The sequence below is a fragment of the Arachis ipaensis genome, chromosome B8, assembly GCF_059453495.1.
Source record: "Arachis ipaensis isolate K30076 ecotype BB chromosome B8, ASM5945349v1, whole genome shotgun sequence".
Classification (NCBI taxonomy): domain Eukaryota; kingdom Viridiplantae; phylum Streptophyta; class Magnoliopsida; order Fabales; family Fabaceae; genus Arachis; species Arachis ipaensis.
Genome location: NC_142443.1, coordinates 26,686,212 through 26,711,607, shown reverse-complemented (window position 1 = coordinate 26,711,607; position 25,396 = coordinate 26,686,212). Strand labels below are relative to the sequence as shown.

General features: G+C 37.3%; 1 pseudogene; it reads left to right on the top strand.

The window, feature by feature from the left end:
- Positions 1-3,146: 3,146 nt before the first annotated feature.
- On the top strand, positions 3,147-23,461 carry LOC148547502 (protein FAR1-RELATED SEQUENCE 5-like; annotated as a pseudogene).
- Positions 23,462-25,396: the final 1,935 nt, after the last annotated feature.

Below are 25,396 nucleotides of genomic sequence, written 5' to 3'. Positions count from 1 at the left end.
ATAATAATCATATAAAATAAGTCTGTTAAACTAAAAAGAAAAAAAAATAAAAGAACATATTGAGAATAACTGATTTTTTTTATTTTTTAGAATATATTAAATTATAAATATAAATTAAAATTGTAAGAACCTTTTTTTTCTATATAAAATTCAAACGAAAATAGAAAAAGATGGGTTGAAAAATTAATACAGGAAACAGGTAATATAGAATACCATATCAAATATATTTCACAAATATACCTATAAAAATTTTGATTATGTTAAAATTGTAAATTTTAATTTTAAAAAAAATTAAAATACTTTTGTAATTAATTTTTAAAAGAACAAAATAATTTTTGAAGATTGATTTAAAAAAATACTTTTTAGTTTATCCTTAAAGAACTAAGATATTCTTTTAAGCATTAATTTAAAAAATATTAAATTATCCTTATATGATTAACTAAGATTATTAATTGCATTAGCAATTATGAATTTAAATTTAATATTAAAGATACTAAAATAACCTTTTATTTAACTCTAAAAGAATTAAAATAATATTTTAAAATTAATCTTACAAACATTAAATTTAACCCTTTACAATTAATATTATCAAATTATATTAGAAATTATAAAATTCAACTTTTAAAAATACTAAAATACTGATAAAGTTTTTTCTGGGTCATTTAGCATGAATTTAAAGAATTTAATTTTGATACTGTTACTAAAAAATAGTTTTACATGTGTATTTAATTATATAGTGATATGTCAACAAAAATAATTATGTTTTACATTGATAGCATTAATGGTCATCTAAAAAAAGAATATAATTAAACGACTATGTAAAATATTTTACACAATTAATGTATCAAAATTAAACTTTAATTTAAGAAAAAAAATATAAAGATTGTTTGATTGAATTATAAATTAGAAATTTGAATCTAATTTTTAGAATACTAAAATACCATGTTGATTAATTTTTAGAACACTAAAATAAAGATTTAAGATTAGTTTTAATCAAAAGAACAGGATACCAATTTAGGATTATGGTCATTTAAATGCTTTAGAAATTAGATACTTTGATTTTTCCTTTAAAGGTATTTAAAAAATAAATAAAAAATAGTTAAATAAGTACATGAATAATTGAAAATACGTCCATTTCTAAATATAATTAATAATTGAATTAATATGTATTGTAATGCAAGAAAAAATTAATAATTTCAAGAGTTTAGTTAATATGTATCTTAAAAATACATAAAAAGTTAATTATCAAAAAAATTTTTTGTAAAAAATATATAAAATTTAAATTTTTAATACATTTGTTACGAATTTATTAAAATAAAAGGTTTAATATATTATAATAAATAAAATCATATTTAGTCTCTTTAATTTGTGACATCTAATCTAGTATATGTGTTATTATTTAAATTACTATTTTAGTATTTTGATTTGTTAGTTAGAGTATTTGAAAATTAATTATATTTTACAATAGTAAAATACAATTATAAAAATTAAGTTTAATTATTCTATTAATCTTTATAATTTCACCAAATTTTTATTTAGATCTTTATAATTTAAAAGTTTGTAATTATATTCGGTCCTTATAGTAAATAAAAATATTTAATTAGCTTCTTTTTATTTTTATTTAACATTTATTTTTATATTTAATATAGCATGCATTATAAAATATTTTAAAAACAAATTATTTTAGGATTAGTGTATATTTTTTAAAAGATGATAACTACTAAGAATTTAATTAAATTTTTTACCTAACATAATGATTTAATTATAAATTCTTAGACTATAAAAACTTAACTAAAAAATTAGTAAAGTATAAGAACTAATAAATTACTTAAACTAAAATATTATTAGTATACATATTATGATTTACACTTTTGTACGAATATTTGTCGTAAATTTAACTAATTTATCTATAATTATACTTTTAGACTGAAATGGAATGTGTAACATGGAGCACAACATCATATGGCAATTGTTTATCTAATGATGTTAGTAAAATATTATATTGTCGATAAACTTTTGTTAGTTTTTTGGTATAAAGTTTAGTGCAAAATTGATATGCTATCAATATAGTTTAACAGTTATATATATTCTTATTTTTTCATATCTCTTTTCTTATAGTTCAAGAATATTATAGATTTTAAATTGTTCTATTTGTATTTTATTTTAAATAAATATAAAATAACATAATTAATACACTTATTATATAATGACGATGATAATATTATACTAAAGTTAAAAAATTTACGGTTATAAAATACTATTTTTAATTTATCATGTCAAATTAAAATATAAGCCCATGCATCGCACGGGTTTAACACTAGTTACAAGATAAAGCCAAATTATCCCAAAAAAGTATTATTGTCTTCATAATAAATATTTAATCAGTAATTTTTGTTCTAAATAAAATTATACATTTTAAATACCACTTAAAACATTATTTTGTGTTTCATCTCTATTTCTAGATATAAATTATAGTTTTTATTATTTTTTATTATCACTATTTGCATAAAAATTCATACTTTTTTTGTGAATTTTATTTTTTTTTCTTGTGATAACATAAATTTAAGGGTAAATTACTCAAATAAAATAGTTACAAATCTAGCGCCCGACGCTCTGCTAGGGTTTCACTGCGCCGCTTCCATGGTTACACCTTTCTTTGTCTTTTCTTCGTCAAACTATTTTCCATTTTCTTCTACTTTCTTTTCTTAATTTCTTTTCCACTTAGCTCCCTAATTTTCGTTTTATCTCCCAATTCATTCCTCTTTTAATTCATTCCGTTTTCTAATTCACTCATTCTATATATCTTATGTCTCTTTGGAATCATTGAATACCAATTCTGATTTTCTCTACACCATGAGCAACAAATCAGAGACTCGGAACCCTCATATAATTGCTATGACGGTGGAGGGTGCCAGCCTTCAAGTGGCACCCAAAGAAATATGAAACTGCTCTCGTGGAATTGTCGGAGTTTGGGGAGACCCCTGACAATCCACAATCTTAAAGGGATTTGCAAATCCTACTCCCCCGAGGTTGGTTTTATCTGTGAAACAAAAAATCAATCTCGACAAGTTGAAGGAAAACTAAGATCTTGTGGTTTCAAGGAATGGTTTATTGTAGATCCGGATGGATTATCAGGGGGTTTGGCAATGACATGGAGGGATGGTTGCACTATTCAGATTTTACAGCATGGTAGATTTTTCATTGCGGCATCAGTTTTGACAGCTGGTTCTAATGATCCCTATGATGTTCTAGGTGTTTATCTCAGTTCAAATGATCAACATAGAATGGCTCAATTTGCTGAATTAACTTCAGTCACCCAACAGTTCGATGGTAAGGTTGTGTTAATGGGGGATTTTAATGCCATTTCTAATCAATTGGAGAAAGAAGGTGGGGGTGCTAAATCTCCTTCTTCTATTGAAACATTTAATAGTTTTATTGATGATAATTCCCTAATTGATATTGGTATGGTCGGAAGACCATTCACTTGGTCAAATAGACGGAGGGGGTGATGAGTTGATACAGGAAAGACTGGACCGATTCCTGGTAGGAGTTGATTGGTAGCAACTCTATCCCAATGCAACGGTTCTCAGACTGTCAGAATCAGGCTCGGATCATGCCCCTCTTCTCCTAGACTCTAATCCGAGAACTGAGAGATCTAAACGTCGATTCAAATTCCAAGAAAGATGGTGTTCCAATGATGAAATAAGGCAGATTGTTAGAGAGGTTTGGCATGAACAAATTGATGGTTCAGCCATGTATATCCTAGCTCAAAAAATAAAGCGTTGTCGGCATAAGATTTTCAGATGGCAGCAAGAACACAGATCTAATTCGAAGGTGGAGATTGATTTACTACAGTCGGAATTAGAGGAACTTCGTTTAGCAGGAATTCATGGAGGCGACATCATTTCAGAAATAGAGGACAAACTTGAAAAAGCATTGCAAAATGAGGAATCTTATTGGAAAGATAAGTCTAGAGTTAAATGGCTCAAATCTGGTGATCAGAATACAGCTTTCTTCCATCAGAAATTTAGAAATTGAACCCGAAGGAATAGAATTTGGCAACTAACTAGCAGTGATGGTGAAGTGGCTACTTCAAATGCTGGTATTGCTTCTGTGGCTGAATTTTATTTCAAGGACATCTTTTCCTCCACTTGTCATGAGAACCCTGAACCTCTGTTTATTGAGTTTGAACCTAAGGTTACAGCTCACATGAACCGTAGGCTTCAAAGACCAGTGACTATGGAGGAAGTGAAACGCGCAACATTTAGCATTCATCCTCAAAGTGCTCCAGGAGATGATGGTATGACAGCAAAATTTTTTCAAAGCTTCTGGAACATACTTAGTGGTGATGTGTTTCGAGCAGTTAAGAGCTTCTTTTCTGGGGACAGAATCTTGAAGGGTTTTAACCACACTCAGATCTGTCTTATTCCCAAGATTTCTGATGCTAAAGATATGACTCAGGTAAGACCAATAAGCCTTTCTTCAGTCTTTTACAAGATTATCTCCAAAGTATTTGTACATAGGTTTCAGGGTATGATGAATAGACTAATTAGCCCTACGCAGAGTGCTTTTATTAAAGGCAGATTAATCTCTGATAATATCCTAATTGCTCACGAGTGTATGCATTACTTGAAGAACAAAAAAAGGGGTCTCGAAAATGAAATGGCGCTAAAATTAGATATGAGTAAGGCATATGATAGGGTGGAATGACACTTTCTTTGGTTTATATTGGAAAAGTTTGGTTTTGACTCCCGATGGATCATGTGGATTCGAGAATTAGTGACAACTGTTTCTTATTCTGTTATTGTGGAAGGACAACCTTATGGTTTCTTCAAACCAAATAGAGGTATTCGACAAGGAGATCCTCTATCCCCCTATCTTTTTATTTTTTGTGCAAAAGGTCTCTCCTTCTTGCTACACAAGGCAGAACAAAACAGACTAATTCAGGGTCTTCAGATACATAGGCGATGTCCCAAGGTCAACCACCTCCTGTTTGCTGATGATTCCATTTTATTCTGTAAGGCTAATCCTGAAGCATGTTCAAATATCCTGCATTTATTGAATTCTTATGAAAGCATCAGTGGCCAGAGGGTAAATCTTAATAAATCTGCTGTATTCTTTAGCCACAACACTCCGTTCACTACTCGTACACAACTGGCTAACTCTATGAATATTAATCATATTGGGGCTTAGGATAAATACCTTGGTTTGCCTTCTACAGTCTCTAAATCGAAAAAGATTTCTTTTAGTATGATCAAAGAAAAGGTTCGGGAAAGAATCTAATGGTGGAAGCGCAATCTTCTTTCGTCAGGTGGTAGACACATATTGCTTAAGGCAGTGGGAGAAGCTATTCCTATTTATACATTGTCTTGCTTCAAGTTGCCTGATGGTTTAATTTCGAAAATTCACTCTCTACTTTCTCAGTTCTGGTGGGGACAAAAAGGTTCTGAAAGGAGGATGGCTTGGATTAGCTGGGACACTATGACTCGCTCACGAAAAGAAGGAGGTCTTGGATTTAAAGATCTCAGAATCCAAAATCTGGCGCTTTTAGGCAAACAGTTTTGGCGACTTGTAACACAGCCTACTTCCTTATTATCCAAAATCTTAAGAGGTAAATACTTTAGCAATGGTAATGCTATAACGGCAGAAATTGGATTCTTACCTTCTTGGAGATGGAGGAGCATACTGGAAGGCCAAAAGATTGTTGAAAAAGGTCTTAATTGGGCTGTGCGTACTGGTGAGAATATCCGAACCTTTGAGGATCCTTGGCTGCCTCCTCCGTATCCTTTAATGATTTCTGACATGCCAAATAGACAGGCTATTTCTGAGTTAGTTTCAAGAGTTAAAGATCTAATTACTGAAGATAAAACTTGGAATCAGAATCTCATTCAAGAATTATTTCCCCAAGACGTTACAAACAGGATTTTGTCAGTTAAAATTCAGCAGAGTAGGGACAAATTGCAATGAGATTTGAACAAATCCAAGCAATATGATACAGCTTCAGGTTACAGAATTGGCTATTTATTTTACCATCCGCCTCTGGAGCTTTGCCCTAATTATATGCAGCAGAAAAAGCCGTGGATTGATCTATGGAAGTTGAACTTGCCTCACAAAATTAAGCTATGTATCTGGAAAGCTCTCCATGGCCGACTTCCGGTGCTTGCTCAGATTCATCACCGCATCCCATCTATATCACCAATATGCCCTTGCTATCATGAAGCAACGGAAACAGTCACTCATTGTTTGATCGATTGCTCTAGAATTAAAGACGTGTGGTCTCAGAGTTATATTCGTGATTGTCTTCCCCCTCAGAGTTCTAACGACTTTTGGACATGGTGGACTGCATCAACAGAGATACTTAACCCGTTGAAGAATGCTGACCGTAATCCTCAATTGCTTGCCATCATTTGCTAAAACTGCTGGAAAGCTCGCAACCAGTTGATTTTTGAAGGTTCTACTTCTATGCCGTCTGCCATTCTAGCAAGCTCTGTCAAGTTGCTCCGTGAAATCCAAAGAACTCCCAGTTTAGGTCGTCATCTCCATGAGACAAGCTCTTAGTTGCATTCAATTTGATTTATCATTATTTCTTCTTTAAGATTTTTCTTCATTTTTCGACCACGCACCGTTAGATGAATACCTTCAGTGTAGTGTCTTTGGGAAATCCCCACCTTTTATTATGCTGTTCTGCTTTTGGACATCTTTGTATTTCATTTTTTAATAATTAATGAAATATAACCTATTATCTTTGGAAAAAAAAATTACAACTTTTATACATCTATGTAAATCATTATTTACCAGCATTTCTAGATCAACGTAAACTGCTATTGGTAATCGCAGTTTGCGTTCAAAATGGTGCATGCAAAAACCGCTATAGCCAGAAGTGATTTCTGAAGGATTGAGGCAATGCATAAATCACTGTAGCCAGTAGCAGTTTATGCGAGATTTATGAAAAAACGTTGGTATACGTAATCCGTAAGAGACTCTAATAGTTTATGTGAAGCTGATTTCTCTGTATATACAAGTACAAGATAATTGATAAGAAGTAGAGATATTTAGGGATCCAATTAATGGAATATAAATTAAAATACTATCTTTGATAATTTAAAGTAAAAAGAGGATTTATTAAATAGATAAAAACTGTATTAGATGCAAATAGAGGATCAATGTAGATCGGTCAAAATTTCGATTCGATCCGCACTAAAATATAAATAAATATAATTTAAATTATAAAACTTTTAAAATTTAAAAAGTAATACCAAATATGCTATATGACAAAATTGTGCTATACATATTTAAATAAGAAAATTAAAATTATTTAAGATATTAAAATAAAATTGAATTTATTTATCTTATGAAGATAAAAAAAATAAATTTTTTTGTCAAATCTTGAGATAAAACAAATATTTTTCCCTTCAAAAATTATCTTCAAATTATCTTCATCAGCAATTATTTAGGTTATATCAAAACAAAAAAAATTAATATAACAAGTAGCATAACAATTGTCAACAAATTAATGTTAAATTGTTAATATACACTTGATTTTTGGTACAAGAAATTTCGTATTTTTGATTAGCTCTCAAATAGCATTTAATGTTATTTAACTATTATGATTCATTGATTCTACTCCTCCCACAAAAGGAAAAAAAAATTATTATGTGTGCACGTCTACGAGGCTACGAGTTAGCAATGATATTGGCTCGTGTCGTGTGAAGCTTTAAGCCACTTTTAATATTTTGTGAAGCTGCTTCTCGTTGCACTAAGAAAAAACCACGTGTCATTATGTTTGTTGTAACACCCTAATATTCAAATCCTTATGCTCGAGTCATAAGTCAATGATATTACGGTGGTACAACTCTCAGGTGGATTTTTAATAAATAAATATAGGTAATTTCGAAAGGAGTATTAATCGAGAAGCCTGAAAAGAGTAGAAATAAAATCGCGAAGATGTATCTCTCACGTTTCGACAACAAAAGATAAACCGTGAAGCCGAAAACGATATACGGACAAGGCGTAGAGGAGATAAAGAGATAGATAACAGATAGATATATATAACATAAGTAAATAGCTACTAGTCGCGACCCGCGAAGTTTAGGTCGGCTAGAGTACATTATGAAATTAGTTGACAACAGTATATCCTAATCTCTCCCGAAGGAAACATGAGAGCCTCTATAGGCAAATTCAAAGAGTTCAATACATAATATAAACTTTCCAAAACAAAGGTGGAGAGATTCTAATCAAAACACAAAGTAGAGGAAATAAAGATCTTCGCCGTCTCTCAGACGACCCACAACTCACTTCTGAGCACCTGGACCTGTATCTGAAAAACAAGAGATATATACGGAATGAGAACCCCGGGACCATGGGTTCCCAGTACGGTAAAAGTGCCAAATAAATTCAATGTACTGCAACAAAAACTCACTAAGCATCCTAAACTTCTTCACCAATTATTCATCCTAGGTTCTCGCTAATCCATGAATAGGCAACTGTCATAAGGGAGTGCTAAATTCAATTCATGTTTCACATGTTTCCCAACTCGCTGACTCTTCCACGAATCAGACTCAGAATCATAAGCAAAACCATCACCAGCTGTTCTGCCTCAGCAGTTCTATATCAATACATCATCATGCAATCGCATCATCAATTCATCCCATCAAGAACAACCCTCACACCCACCGACACCAGCATGAGGGGCCTCTCAGTTGTACAAACACAAGCAATACAGGCAAGTAATACACAAACATGATACAAGTATAACAAATAGCATATAGTCAGGTAACATGGCATATATGATGTAGAAATCCAAGACAAATGGCAAACCCAAACAATTCAAACATATGCAAATGATGAATGCCTGCCCTATGGCTGATGATATCATCTGTCGGTTATATAGCCAACCCGACATGTCCTGGTAGCTAACCATTGGACAGAAACACCCCTTGCGGAGCAAGTAGGTTTGAGCTACAACCCCCTTGCTACTGCCCGCTCAACCCAGAGCCAGTGAAATAATCACTACTGCGGCTACTACCCAGGCGGGTGTCTAAAAGCTCAACCTGGAGCGAGTGGATTCACCACTACTGCCTCTACTACCCAGGCGTCGCAATCTCTGACCTGGAGCAAGTGGGACGAACCACAACCCTTGCTACTACCCAGGTATCTCAAGCATTGGCCCAGAGCAAGTGGGACGAACCACAACCCTTGCAACTGCCCAGGCATCTCAAACATATATTCATTCAATCTCAATTCATATTATCAACATTCATTGTTACCAAATCTCAAACATTAACTTGGAGCAAGTGGGACGAACCACAACCCTTGCTACTACCCAAGTATCACAAATAAACATTTATTCATAATCACCCTTCATTATTATCAATCCTCAGACAATGACTCGGAGCAAGCGGGACGAACCATGACCCTTGCTACTACCCAGGTATCACAAATACACATTTATTCAAAATCCCACGATTAAACTCGTTTATCATAATCCTCCTTTTCCGTCTCATACCCAGAGCAAGTGGACAACGCCACTGCCTACTACCCGGGGTCGCACATCACATTTCAATATTTTTTATTATTATCCATTTAACATATTCATTCATTAATCATATATGCATTTATACTCAGCCATAAACAATAATGGCTTTGCCGTAACCCGGCAATAACTCAGCCATCCGGCTCATGGTCCAATCAAGAACGGGCCATTTATCAATAAATATAGCCCTCCGGCTCATGGCATACACGGTACTTCCACCGTCATCCTCCATATCTCATATAATCATCTTTGATCATCATTGATCATAACTTTTCCCCTTGCTTCACTCGCAAGTTACCACATCCCCTAGCTCATTGCTAGGCATATCAGAATGATTTAATACATAAGAGGTGAGATCGGAGGCTTAGAAGTATGAGATTTGGCTTTTAAAACTCAAAAATCAACTTTGGCATGAAAACAGGACCACGCATACGTGCACTCCACGCGCACGCGTGGATGGCCACAAAACTCATCGACGCGCAAGCGTCATACGCGCGGGTTGAAAAATAGCCAAACGACGCGCAAGCGTCAGCCATGCGTACGCGTGGGTGCTCTTGCGCCCCAGGCACAAAACTGGCACAACTCTCGGGAAAATAGCTGGGCATTTGGTGCAGCGCATCGACGCGCCCGCGCACACCACGCGCATGCGTGGATAGTGCCTTCTTGAAGAACGACGCGTACGCGCCAAGTGCGCCTACGCGTGGAGGGTCATTCTGCTAAAAATTTTCTAAGTTAAAAGCTGCAGAATTTACAGATTCAACCCCCAATCTTCCGACGGACATAACTTTCTCATTTTAAATCATTTTTCACCCGTTCTTCAAACGGCATGGACATCCCGGATCCAATTTCATTTCTAAATAGATTTGGCACAAAACAGAGATCCGTAGTCCAAGTTATGTCCCGTCAAAGTATGCCCAAAAACCATGTTTTCATACAAAAACCACTAGGTGCCATTTTCAAAACAAGCCATTTTCAACTCTTTTCAAAATTAACCAAAACATGCCAATTTCAACCCTTTTTGAAATCAATCAAAATGTACCAAAATCCACATCAAGCCATCCTCAACTCACACATTGACACTTTACTAAAAATTCCCAAAATCACGTCTAACCATTTTAACACTTCTCAATCAAATGGCTAAAGGACAAATACAATATCATGTCATACATCCTTCCTCATCCCAATTTCCAATAATACCATTTCCAATCAACCATCATTATACGTAATCAATATCATACTCACTATCACGTGATTTCACCCACAAATCAACCTTAATCATTCCCCAAGCATATATCACAACATACATATCTCTAATGCATCATCATACCATCAAGGCATCAATAATCATAATCACATATATGATCACATAATATATCTCAACCGAACTAAACATACCTCGTCTACATAATTTCACCCAAAATTACCAAATTCCACACTTCAACTTCTCAAACCTTATTATTCAATAACCAACCTAATCATTCATATATTCATTATCTGAAATTCATCCAATCACTTGTGCCATCATACAATGCACACATCGACTTACCTTTCTTACCTCTTTCCGGCCTCCGGCCCATTTTTCACAATTTAAATGCATAAACCACAAATCAATACTCATTACCCAGTACATCAAATTCTCAATACACCAAGCATACAAGGTCACACAATTCTCAATCCAATCATTAATTCACATTACATATCAACTATGTATATTAGCACCAACCATTTACACAATCCAAACTTAATCCTAGGGGCATCTAGCCTAGGAATTCTCATCACAACACACGGTACTTAAATGAAACTTAAACCGTACCTCTTGTAGCCAAACCAATTGAGCCTCTTCTGTGGAATTCTTCACCAACCTTAGCTCCAAGCCTTACCAAAGCTCCTCAAGCAATACCAATCTCCCAATTGTGCACCAACATCACCAAATACACTAACATAACCAATGTCACATACATACATCAACCTAGGGCTCATAAAAATGACAAATCACAAGGGTTTGAGCACTTCTTACCTCAGCCCATATGAAGTAGGGGTAGAACCCACTTAGAATCCATGTTGGAGTATCCCTAAACACCCAAAATCACAAGATTTCAACACTAACTACCCAAAAACGTGTAACAGTGGGGAATTTCGAAAACTGGGCAGAGATGAATGAAATACTCACCACCAAACTTAGATAGAATTGTAGAGGATGAGAAGAGCAACGCGTGGCCGTAAACGGCTCGTCAATCGGAGCTCCGTAGCTCAAGTTATGGTGGTTTGAAGATCAAAGAGAGTTAGGTTTTCTCTCTTCTCTTCTCTCTTCTCAAATCAGCGCCCCAACCCTTCTTTTTAGGGTAAAATGAGCTGAAATGCTCACAACTAATGTTTATATATGTTGGGTCTTGGGCCCACTTAGGCCCGGTTCACTTATTTTTGCCCATTGGCCCAATTTTGGGCCAAAACCTTTAAGATTAGCGCTCTAAATCGCACTTTAAATATTTCTACCTTCCCTAATTATAATTCCTCATTTCTTAATCTTATTTACCCATAATCAATTTCCTCAGTTGTAGTACCAGACAGATCTCAGCCGGTACTGCTGGTCAAAATTCCACTGCGCACTTTTACGCAGAAAACTATATTTTCCGACTCGGAAAAATTCACTGAATCCAAATATCATATTTAAATTATCAAATTCCAATTGCCAAATCTTCCAACCATATTCGCTCCTATTTAATTTATTATTTACTAAATTTCGGTTAGACCGGGTATTAAATTCTACCCCTCTAACAGAAATTTTTGCCCTCGAAAATTCCATCCATCACTATCCTCTCCCTCTGCCAAGCCAATTACCACTAATCACAGCTCAACTCCAAGCATAACCTCCAAACTTACTTTCTTATTCTCAAACCTTCGAATTTCTACATGACTTGCTGTTATAAAGTCTCTGACTCATCAATCAAAAACCCCTTTCATTTCTAGAAAGCAAATGAGTTTGAAATAAAAATTTAACAAAAATCATGAGAATCCGCTTTCCTTTAATAGTCTATAAAAGCATTCGAGACACATCTCTTTTGTTAAAGTTACTCATATAAAAAATTATCATCAAAACCATAACCAGCACTCTTTCAAATTTTTTGGAGAAAAATTTTCAACAGTACCTCCCCAAAAATTGGAGTTTACCACCCGTCACGGGCTCCCTCAAACCAATCTCAGTACTGCATCTATATTTCAATTTAGTGGCTTTCACATTCGTCTTTCAAAACCAATCATTATAAATCTCAATCTAATTCCAAGGTCACTATGACCAAACATCATGGTACTCATCTCTCAAACACGACAACTCGCACTCTCTCATCATCTGAATCCAATTATGCATCAATGATAATTTCCTCATCCGTTTCAGAACCATCAAGGCTCACAGCCGCAATTAATTCCAATTACCTAGAATCATTATCTGCATAAGCTCACTAAACTTTTAAGTACTCAAAGCATAAAGCATTTCCAATCATGCTCTACTTTTCCTTATTATTACCATACTATGCTAACGCTTTAGCAAGCTTCCGCTATGCCACCTTGATTTCTCGTCAAGTATTAGTTCCATCACTTATTTCCTCAAGTACTAAACCACCACTTAACTTGACCGACAATTCGAATTAACGTTTCCAAATCCATCATTTAGGACCATCCCTTATCTATTTAAATCAAAGGAACTAAAAGTCACGAGTTCAATCCATTTCACCAAAAATCCAGAAATCAACCAACTACATAACAAACACAACACATCATTCTCAACAGAAAGTCATTTACATCACAGGCATTTATCCATTTGTATTAAGGCAATTACCTCAATCTTACTGTCGCAATCGGCTCGCATCCTGACTCTCTCCTTGTTGGCAATTTCTTGATACATGCCCTGGAAACCCGCACTTGTAACATACACCTAACCCCAATCGGCACGGCCTATTTGGGTGATGACTTACACATCTCTGACAGCTTGAAACATCAGAAGCAGCCGCTGCCCGTTTTCCCTTACCATTCCTTTGGGACTCCTTACTCGTCGCAAAGTTATTCTGTCCTTGAGGAAAGTGTTGTACGTATCCTCTCTCCTTAAACTCTCGACCCCTTGGTGCGAATCCTTGGTTGTGCTCTCTATGACTTCCCTTCTCTGCAACCCTCCTTTTCACACACTCTTCAGCAATTCTGCTCTTATTCACTAACTCTGAAAAAGTTCGGATCTCCATTGGTCCCACTGAACTTAAGATGTCGCTCCGGAGCCCTCCTTCATACTTAATACATTTCCATTCCTCGAAGTCTCCCGGAGCTCCTTGACACATGCGGGAAAACCTGAATAGCTCCTCAAATTTGTCTGTATACTCAGATATGGACATAGCACCTTGCTTTAGCTGCAGTAACTCCAATTCCTTGGCTGTCCTGGCGGAATTCGGAAAGTACTTCTTATAGAATTCCACCTGGAAGGCATCCCAAGTGATATGATCATTCCCCTGTTGCAGGAGACGTCGAGCCCCTTGCCACCAATGCGATGCTTCCCCCATGAGTAGATAGGTAGCGAATTTAACACGCTGCTCTTCAGGCACCAACTGCGCTTGCAGTGCTCGCTCCATGGCCTGAAACCAAGTATCAGCTTCAGTCGGATTGGTGGTTCCCTTGAACTTAGGTGGATTAACCTTTAAGAAGGTTGCCAGTGTCATCGGGCCCTGAGCTTCCCTTCCGCCATTGCCATTATTGTTCATCTGTTGCCCAAGAGCCTCCGTAGTGGCCTGCATAGCAGCAGCCATATTCTCCAACGCCGCCATAAGGTTTACCGGGTTATTCGGGTTGATTTCCGGTTCCTGCGTATTAGTACGATCTCTTTCACGTCCCCGACCGGGTCCACGAGGTGCCATCTGGTTCCTATACACACCAAACAATCGATATCAAGTTGATCAGTCTCAATATCGGAAGTATAGTGCTTCAAAGTACCAAAGGTACACTCATGGACTTCATGCTAGATGTATCGATTGGATACCCTAACTAGCACAGGCACAGACTCAGAGTATGCATTGAAGCATAAGCAGTTCCATCCCTCAGGCTCACGAGGACGAACTGCTCTGATACCATAATGTAACACCCTAATATTCAAATCCTTATGCTAGAGTCATAAGTCAATGATATTACGGTGGTACGACTCTCAGGTGGATTTTTAATAAATAAATATAGGTAATTTCGAAAGGAGTATTAATCGAGAAGCCTGAAAAGAGTAGAAATAAAATCGCGAAGATGTATCTCTCACGTTTCGACAACAAAAGATAAACCGTGAAGCCGAAAACGATATACGGACAAGGCGTAGAGGAGATAAAGAGATAGATAACAGATAGATATATATAACATAAGTAAATAGCTACTAGTCGCGACCCGCGAAGTTTAGGTCGGCTAGAGTACATTATGAAATTAGTTGACAACAGTATATCCTAATCTCTCCCGAAGGAAACATGAGAGCCTTTATAGGCAAATTCAAAGAGTTCAATACATAATATAAACTTTCCAAAACAAAGGTGGAGAGATTCTAATCAAAACACAAAGTAGAGGAAATAAAGATCTTCTCCGTCTCTCAGACGACCCACAACTCACTTCTGAGCACCTGGACCTGTATCTGAAAAACAAGAGATATATACGGAATGAGAACCCCGGGCCCATGGGTTCCCAGTACGGTAAAAGTGCCAAATAAATTCAATGTACTGCAACAAAAACTCACTAAGCATCCTAAACTTCTTCACCAATTATTCATCCTAGGTTCTCGCTAATCCATGAATAGGCAACTGTCATAAGGGAGTGCTAAATTCAATTCATGTTTCACATGTTTCCCAACTCGCTGACTCTTTCACGAATCAGACTCAGAATCATAAGCAAAACCATCACCAGCTGTTCTGCCTCAGCAGTTCTATATCAATACATCATCATGCAATCGCATCATCAATTCATCCTATCAAGAACAACCCTCACACCCACCGACACTAGCATGAGGGGCCTCTCAGTTGTACAAACACAAGCAATACAGGCAAGTAATACACAAACATGATACAAGTATAACAAATAGCATATAGTCAGGTAACATGGCATATATGATGTAGAAATCCAAGACAAATGGCAAACCCAAACAATTCAAACATATGCAAATGATGAATGCCTGCCCTATGGCTGATGATATCATCTGTCGGTTATATAGCCAACCCGACATGTCCTGGTAGCTAACCATTGGACAGAAACACCCCTTGCGGAGCAAGTAGGTTTGAGCTACAACCCCCTTGCTACTGCCCGCTCAACCCAGAGCCAGTGAAATAATCACTACTGCGGCTACTACCCAAGCGGGTGTCTAAAAGCTCAACCTGGAGCGAGTGGATTCACCACTACTGCCGCTACTACCCAGGCGTCGCAATCTCTGACCTGGAGCAAGTGGGACGAACCACAACCCTTGCTACTACCCAGGTATCTCAAGCATTGGCCCGGAGCAAGTGGGACGAAGCACAACCCTTGCTACTACCCAGGCATCTCAAACATATATTCATTCAATCTCAATTCATATTATCAACATTCATTGTTACCAAATCTCAAACATTAACTTGGAGCAAGTGGGACGAACCACAACCCTTGCTACTAACCAAGTATCACCAATAAACATTTATTCATAATCACCCTTCATTATTATCAATCCTCAGACAATGACCCGGAGCAAGCGGGACGAACCATGACCCTTGCTACTACCCAGGTATCACAAATACACATTTATTCAAAACCCCACGATTAAACTCGTTTATCATAATCCTCCTTTTCTGTCTCATACCCGGAGCAAGTGGACAACGCCACTGCCTACTACCCGGGGTCGCACATCACATTTCAATATTTTTTATTATTATCCATTTAACATATTCATTCATTAATCATATATGCATTTATACTCAGCCATAAACAATAATGGCTTTGCCGTAACCCGGCAATAACTCAGCCATCCGGCTCATGGTCCAATCAAGAACGGGCCATTTATCAATAAATATAGCCCTCCGGCTCATGGCATACACGGTACTTCCACCGTCATCCTCCATATCTCATATAATCATCTTTGATCATCATTGATCATAACTTTTCCCCTTGCTTCACTCGCAAGTTACCACATCCCCTAGCTCATTGCTAGGCATATCAGAATGATTTAATACATAAGAGGTGAGATCGGAGGCTTAGAAGTATGAGATTTGGCTTTTAAAACTCAAAAATCAACTTTGGCATGAAAACAGGACCACGCATACGTGCAATCCACGCGCACACGTGGATGGCCACAAAACTCATCGATGCGCAAGCGTCATACGCGCGAACGCGTGGGTTGAAAAATAGCCAAACGATGCGCAAGCGTCAGCCACGTGTACGCGTGGGTGCTCTTGCGCCCCAAGCACAAAACTGGCACAACTCTCGGGAAAATAGCTGGGCATTTGGTGCAGCGCATCGACGCGCCCACGCACACCACGCGCACGCGTGGATAGTGCCTTCTTGAAGAACGACGCGTACGCGCCACGTGCGCCTATGCGTGGAGGGTCATTCTGCTAAAAATTTTCTAAGTTAAAAGTTGCAGAATTTACAGATTCAACCCCCAATCTTCCGACGGACATAACTTTCTCATTTTAAATCATTTTTCACCCGTTCTTCAAACGGCATGGACATCCCGGATCCAATTTCATTTCTAAACAGATTTGGCACAAAACAGAGATCCGTAGTCCAAGTTATGTCCCGTCAAAGTATGCCCAAAAACCATGTTTTCATACAAAAACCACTAGGTGCCATTTTCAAAACAAGCCATTTTCAACTCTTTTCAAAATCAACCAAAACATGCCAATTTCAACTTTTTTTGAAATCAATCAAAATGTACCAAAATCCACATCAAGCCATCCTCAACTCACACATTGACACTTTACCAAAAATTCCCAAAATCACATCTAACCATTTTAACACTTCTCAATCAAATGGCTAAAGGACAAATACAATATCATGTCATACATCCTTCCTCATCCCAATTTCCAATAATACCATTTCCAATCAACCATCATTATACGTAATCAATATCATACTCACTATCACGTGATTTCACCCACAAATCAACCTTAATCATTCCCCAAGCATATATCACAACATACATATCTCTAATGCATCATCATACCATCAAGGCATCAATAATCATAATCACATATATGATCACATAATATATCTCAACCGAACTAAACATACCTCGTCTACATAATTTCACCCAAAATTACCAAATTCCACACTTCAACTTCTCAAACCTTATTATTCAATAACCAACCTAATCATTCATATATTCATTATCTGAAATTCATCCAATCACTTGTGCCATCATACAATGCACACATCGACTTACCTTTCTTACCTCTTTCCGGCCTCCGGCCCAAAATTCACGGCCTCCGGCCCATTTTTCACAATTTAAATGCATAAACCACAAATCAATACTCATTACCCAGTACATCAAATTCTCAATACACCAAGCATACAAGGTCACACAATTCTCAACCCAATCATTAATTCACATTACATATCAACTATGTATATTAGCACCAACCATTTACACAATCCAAACTTAATCCTAGGGGCATCTAGCCTAGGAATTCTCATCACAACACACGGTACTTAAATGAAACTTAAACTGTACCTCTTGTAGCCAAACCAATTGAGCATCTTCTGTGGAATTCTTCACCAACCTTAGCTCCAAGCCTTACCAAAGCTCCTCAAGCAATACCAATCTCCCAATTGTGCACCAACATCACCAAATACACTAACATAACCAATGTCACATACATACATCAACCTAGGGCTCATAAAAATGACAAATCACAAGGGTTTGAGCACTTCTTACCTCAGCCCATATGAAGTAGGGGTAGAACCCACTTAGAATCCATGTTGGAGTATCCCTAAACACCCAAAATCACAAGATTTCAACACTAACTACCCAAAAACATGTAACAGTGGGGAATTTCGAAAACTGGGCAGAGATGAATGAAATACTCATCACCAAACTTAGATAGAATTGTAGAGGATGAGAAGAGCAACGCGTGGCCACAAACGGCTCGTCAATCGGAGCTCCGTAGCTCAAGTTATGGTGGTTTGAAGATCAAAGAGAGTTAGGTTTTCTCTCTTCTCTTCTCTCTTCTCAAATCAGCGCCCCAACCCTTCTTTTTAGGGTAAAATGAGCTGAAATGCTCACAACTAATGTTTATATATGTTGGGTCTTGGGCCCACTTAGGCCCGGTTCACTTATTTTTGCCCATTGGCCCAATTTTGGGCCAAAATCTTTAAGATTAGCGCTCTAAATCGCACTTTAAATATTTCTACCTTCCCTAATTATAATTCCTCATTTCTTAATCTTATTTACCCATAATCAATTTCCTTAGTTGTAGTACCAGATAAATCTCAGCCGGTACTGCCGGTCAAAATTCCACTGCGCACTTTTACGCAGAAAACTATATTTTCCGACTCGGAAAAATTCACTGAATCCAAATATCATATTTAAATTATCAAATTCCAATTGCCAAATCTTCCAACCATATTCGCTCCTATTTAATTTATTATTTACTAAATTTTGGGTAGATCGGGTATTACATTTGTGATTAAAATAGAATATCTATAAATTTACCTCTCTACCTTATAATTCACCTTTAAATGTATGTGGTATAGGAGATTTCCGGTCAACCCCTTTATCTTTTGTGGGGAAGAGTTGGATTTTTTTTTACAAGAATAATTTCTTTCGTTAATTATGCTAGGTCAAATTGAATTCTGAAGGAGGCATGTAAGTTAGGCTTTGTGAACTCTGAAAAGGGATGACCTAGTTTGAAAAGTGAAAACTAATGGAAAATATATCGATAATAGGAAGAAATTAATTAGGAATAAGTACATCTGCTAACTTAGGAGAATAACCTTGATCAAAAGGAACCCTAGCCGTATCTAATCGACTCTAAGGAAGGTGTTCGGTGGATTCCGTTTTTCGAAGTCCAAAGTGGAGAGGTTTTGTCTAATCTAAAGCTGTGTTTGATCGGGGCTAACTCGTTCAGAGTTTGCAATTCACATTCCATTGTGGACTCTGCTAGGTCGTTTTCGTGGTGGTGACGTCGTCTCTAAAAGAAAGGCAATCAGTATGTGTATTTTACATGTAAGAAAACAATTTTTGAGGTGAAGTGGGGTGGTATATAGGTTTAACTCGTGTTAAGGAGTCACAAATAGCGTATAGATGTGGATCTGTCTTCGTTCTTTGTGGTCTATTATGGTTGTTAATTATTTTTTGTGGGTTAATTGTTTATAGTTAATGTTGGGGAGTTAGGGTAACTTCAACGGCTTTTGAATTGGTTTATACCTATATGTGTACATGAGCATTCACTTGGGTTGTCTTTTGTGGGGTTTAATGTATCTGATTGAGGAACTAATGTTCTTATCTTCGCTATTTGTTGTAAAATGGAATGATTTTGTCGTTGTATTCTTTTGCATTGTGTTTTTGACACTGTAGATGGAAACAATTGATTCTAATGACGTCCTTTATACACCGAGTGACGACGGAGTCAAGTACGGAGATGCCTTTACAGTAAATGATAAGGGCATACTGAGAAAGGTATTCCAGAGTGAAGACCATGCCTGTGATTTCTATCAGAAGTTGGGAAAATTCCAGGGTTTCGGTATTCGACGGAGCGACATGTTCAAAGATGAAGCTGGTAATTTGATTAGGAAAAGATTATTTTGTAACAAGGAGGGGTTGAGACACAGCAAGCATTATCACCGGGTTGACAGGAAGAGGCCACATAAGCCAGAGACAATGACAAATTTTGAGACAAGGATGTGTATATACTTGGAAAAGAGGAGTAATTTATGGAAAGTTAAGAAAGTCATCACAAAACACAACCATGAGATGACTCACAAAGGCATGGTCCATTTAATCCTAAACTTTCTTTCAATGACGGATGCGGCCAAAGCACAAATTGATGGAATGCAAGGATGCGGGATTTCAACATTGAAGACTATGCAGTATATGGCCAGAATGTTTGGGGGTATTCTTTGGTTGGATTTCTGAAGAAGGATGCATACAACTATGTCGATCGAAATAGGCGTGCGAAGATACTTGATGGTGATGCAAACTCAGCAATTGTATCCTTGGAGAAAAAAGTTGATACAGACCCAATGTCTATGGCTAGATACAATGTGACGAATGATGAGATGCTAGCCAACTTATTTTAGGCAGACGGAGGTAGCCAGCTAGACTACGAGTACTTTGGCAATGTACTCACATTCGACTCGACTTATAAGAAGAATAAGTATAATAGGCCATTGGTGATATTTTTCGGTTGTAACAACCATAAGCAGACATGTATTTTTGGCTTTGAAGTGGTGTTGGATGAGAGTATTGCATCTTATACGTGGTTGCTAGAGAATTTTTTTAGAGGTGATATGCAGTAAAGAGCCGTCGGTGGTTGTGACTGACAGTGATGTTTCTATTCGAGAGGTTGTACGGGTTTTTCTCGAATTCAACCCATCGCCTTTATGCTTGGCACGTTGAAAAAATGTGACGTCAAACGTAAAGGACGAGTCATTACGTAGGCTTTTCAACATTTGGCTCTATGCCAACATAGGTCCTGAAGAGTTTGAGTTGGAATGGAAAAAGGCCGCAGATGAGTACGGTTTACATGATACTGTGTGGGGGAACCAAGTTTATCGAAAGAAGGAGAAGTGGTGTGATGCCTTTTTACAAGACAAGTTTTGTGTCGGTTATAGAATAACATTCCGATATGAGATGATTAATTCGGTAGTGAAAAAGTTCCTTCAATCTAAGCATACAATGTTAGAGTTATAACAAAATCTTGTACTTCTTTTGCAGAAATACCAAAATAATGAGTTGTTGTTGCAATTTAGATCAATTTATGCTGTTCCTATGGTGACAACTTCATTGGAGTCCTTGGAGCGGTGTTCTACTGGTATCTACACCAAGGCTATTTTTAAGGACGTAAAAAAAGAAATAGATGATGTCTTAGGTCTGAACTTTGTTAGGGTCGGGCAGTTGTTAACTACTAAGGTGTACACAGTGGGGGGAATATGCTCACCCGGGGAGTCATATCGTTATTTTAGTTGACAAGAACATGGGGATAGTGGAGTGTGACTGTCACCTCTGGTGTACCCACGGTTACCCATGCAGGCACATGTTCTTCGCAATGAAGCACGAGCATCTAGAGGAGCTCCCACAAAGGCTAGTACTTAAGTGATGGACGAAGGATGGAAAGGAGCTCAATGAGTATGTAGAGAAAGTTGATGACGACGGTGACAGAGGGTTTTTACTCCGTCACGGGGTATTGCATTCAGCGTTGAAGTGACTTCGTGCCCAAGATTTTCGATTATTCTCAGTTGCATTGATGGGCATTCGTAACTTGTGTGCGAACCTAGAGGAATCTTGTGAGAGAAAGTCAAAGGCAAGGGAACCATTTCCTGGTGGAGATATCTGTGATCTAGTTGTCGTTCGGACAAAAGCTGAACCTAGGATTCCGAAAAAAAGACCTATGCGGTGAAAATGCGCAGAATGTAAAAAACCAGGTTACACAAAGCAGACGTGTATGCAACGTAATGTCCAGAATAAGAAGAAGGCTAAATTCGTAAAGTCTGTAAATGATCTATCTATACAAATTAGCCAGGTATATTTTTCCCAATCCACTCATAACTAGGACCTATTTCAATATGATATTTTATTTAGTCCGCATGAAATTGAATACTATTACCAATCGCAAGTGTTGATGCAACATTTAGGTAGCTCTATGTATACGAAATGATTGTTCTAGCTTGAACGATATCTATTGTGGACTATTGAGTAAATACAAATCTAAGGTATCCTTGCAAATGAAGTGGTTATATATATACCGTTCGATTCAAGGCTAACATATCGCTGCCTTTTTTCTGCCATTGAATTCATGGGATTATACACGGATGTCTCTGTCACGGTGTAATACTTTTTTGGTTGTGACGGTAGACAGCTGATGTCGGAGTGACTAGATCCAACAACAACGGTCACCATAAAGACACCAAGGAGGGTCCAAAAAGTGGCATGTATGTGTGTTGCGGGACATTGGACCTGTTCAGAGTTGAAGGTGGTGAGATTGGCTCTACCCAATATGAAGGGCAGGTTGATGGTGGGGGTTGGAACGCCACCCAGCATCTTGATCACCTTAGGGGGATGAGCCACATGAGTAAGATATGAAATTACTCCTAACGGATGTCTCTTTTATTCTGTTATGCTTTTTGCTTGTGGTTGCTTTTACATTGAATGCTTTCACTCCTAACGAACCTCTGTTTCAGGTGATGAAATTACTTGGCAATCTGGCAAGCGCTATGTAGGAGGTAATGTACTATTTACGGGAGCCGATCGTTGTGCACACAAGAGTTTATATACATATATCTACTTGAGTAATGATGGCTCAGGAGAGGTACCTCTGTCAGTTTTTTCTCCCTTTATTTACTTTAGTTTGGAAACTATGTCTCAGAGTATATTGACTTCGTGTGTTGAGTTAGTGTGTTTTCCTAGTTCTTATCCAAAAAACAGCTTATGTACTCGCTCTCCTTTAGTTGGTCAAGGTGAATTTTACAATGTGTAAACTTTGATGTTATGTTAACTGAAACATTCGAACCTTCAACTCTAAGGCTACATTTGTAGTTGATCAAGTAGAGCAGACATATCGATCTCGTTAGTTTCTTTGTAGTTCACGTCTGCATTTTGTTTTTCTTGGTAGTGGACATCCAGTTTGTTAGATTTGTATTGGACTTTAGCTGTTTATCGATCCGCAGGCAAAGTATGAATTGCATGACTTGTTAGATGTTTGCATAATGGGCCTTTGTTTATCTAGATTGGATTTGCCATTGATTTAGTTTTTGGGTGTCTTTGGCACATACGGGTTTGGGATTGTCCCAAGGCAACAGATGGACTGCATGACTTATTAGATGCTTGTATATTGTGCCTCCATTTAATTATTTTTGGGCCTTTGTTTATATGGTTTGGGTTTAGGCTAGATATGGTTTTCGGGGATCTTTTACACATCCTGACTATTCATTGGGTTTTCGTTCATGTAAGATATAGTGCATCGATTTTAGATCGGGTCTGCTACACATATAGGGTTCCAAACCTTATTCGTTTTGTATATTTGAGATTCATGGTTGCATATGGGGACGTACATAAAACGGGAAAAAAACATGTAAGATTTATATTTGCATTAGACAAGTAAAAGACCGAGTTAATACACTAATTGTGTTGCAGATTTGTCATTACTATGTTGCAAAACATAACAAAGGGTTGGCCAAAATGCATTAATATATAAGACACAACACCACTTTAGACCAACCACTGATGTTGACATCTAAGCACATGGATAGTTGGATCTAAACTGATCCACATAAGTTGAATCCACTACAATGATTCTTAGTATTCTTATTGTGGCTATGTACAACTATGTACTAACAAAATGAAAGCAAAAGATGACTATTCCAAAAAATTGTGGTGTCATCACACAAAAAATATCAGATTTTTTGTTACTTTGTTAGGCTATAGGTTGGATGATTAGGCTCTTCTTGGTTGGCCCATCAACGTGCTTCTTCTTGTCCTTTTTATCAGACACCCTGCATCTGGAGTCCCATTCATCCACAGCCATTTGACCAATATTGGTACGAATAGGGTTGTGTCGCCCCATGACGACATCCAAAGCAAGCTGCATCCTAGTTTGTGTGTTGACAACTTGCACAAAAATAACGCCGGAGAATGTCAACTTGCATTATGAATGTTCGAAAACATATATAAACCCTGAAAGACTATTAACGTTTCATGTACCAGAATGTCATACGTGCTCCATGATGACTTGCATCATCTATCTATTTTCTCATAGAGTGTTGTCAAAGAATGGGGATTTTCTCATTGAATTAAGGTGATATTGACGGATATATAATGAATTACTGGAATACTACTTTGAATATGTGTCTTGCATGAATTTTAGGAGAAAAAGAGAAGCAAAGAAGACAGAAATGAGAAAAAGAAGCTAGGCGTGCCAGCAGTGTGCCAACAGGCGTGGCATGCTAGGCCTAAACTCCAGAGAAGCATCTAGGGTGAGTGTAAAGCTTGCGTGCCCTGAGCGTGTCTCCAGGCGTGGCAAGCACACTCTCATCAAGGGTGTGCCATGGGCGTGGTGATGCGTGAGCATCTTCTCTGTCTTTTCCTAGTGAATTTGCATTTGAATTGATAAGTTTAACCAAGATTTAATATATTTTAGCCAATATGAATGCTACTTTCAGTTGTGTGCAATTCTGTTTGTTTCAAGTAGCATTTTGGACGAATTTAACAGTGTTAAAGTCAAGGATGGAGCAAGGAGAGATTAGAAATCAAAGCTGCCAACTCCACGCCAAACTTGGATTCCCCAAGTTTGACGCCACAACAAGTTCCAAGAAAGCTTGCTGCCACCTCCATGCCAAACTTGAGGAAGCTCAAGTTTGGCGCCAGCAAAAGACCTCCAAAGAAAGCAATTCAGCCTCCTTCACGCCAAACTTGAAAAGTTCAAGTTTGGCGCCAGCATGGAGATTCCAAGGAAAGTATACATGCACCAGCCCGTCGCCAAACTTGGATCCTTCCAAGTTTGGCGCCACAAGCAAAGAAGCAAAAGGGGAGCTCTGCCCACTCCATGCCAAACTTGGTTTCTCCCAAGTTTGGTGCCACACCTAGCTACAAGGGTGGTCCCCCTTTCGTCCAAAGGCTACACGAATCAATCATTAAATTTTGATTTAAACTTTTATTATTTTGATAATTAGGAAAAGATATTATTT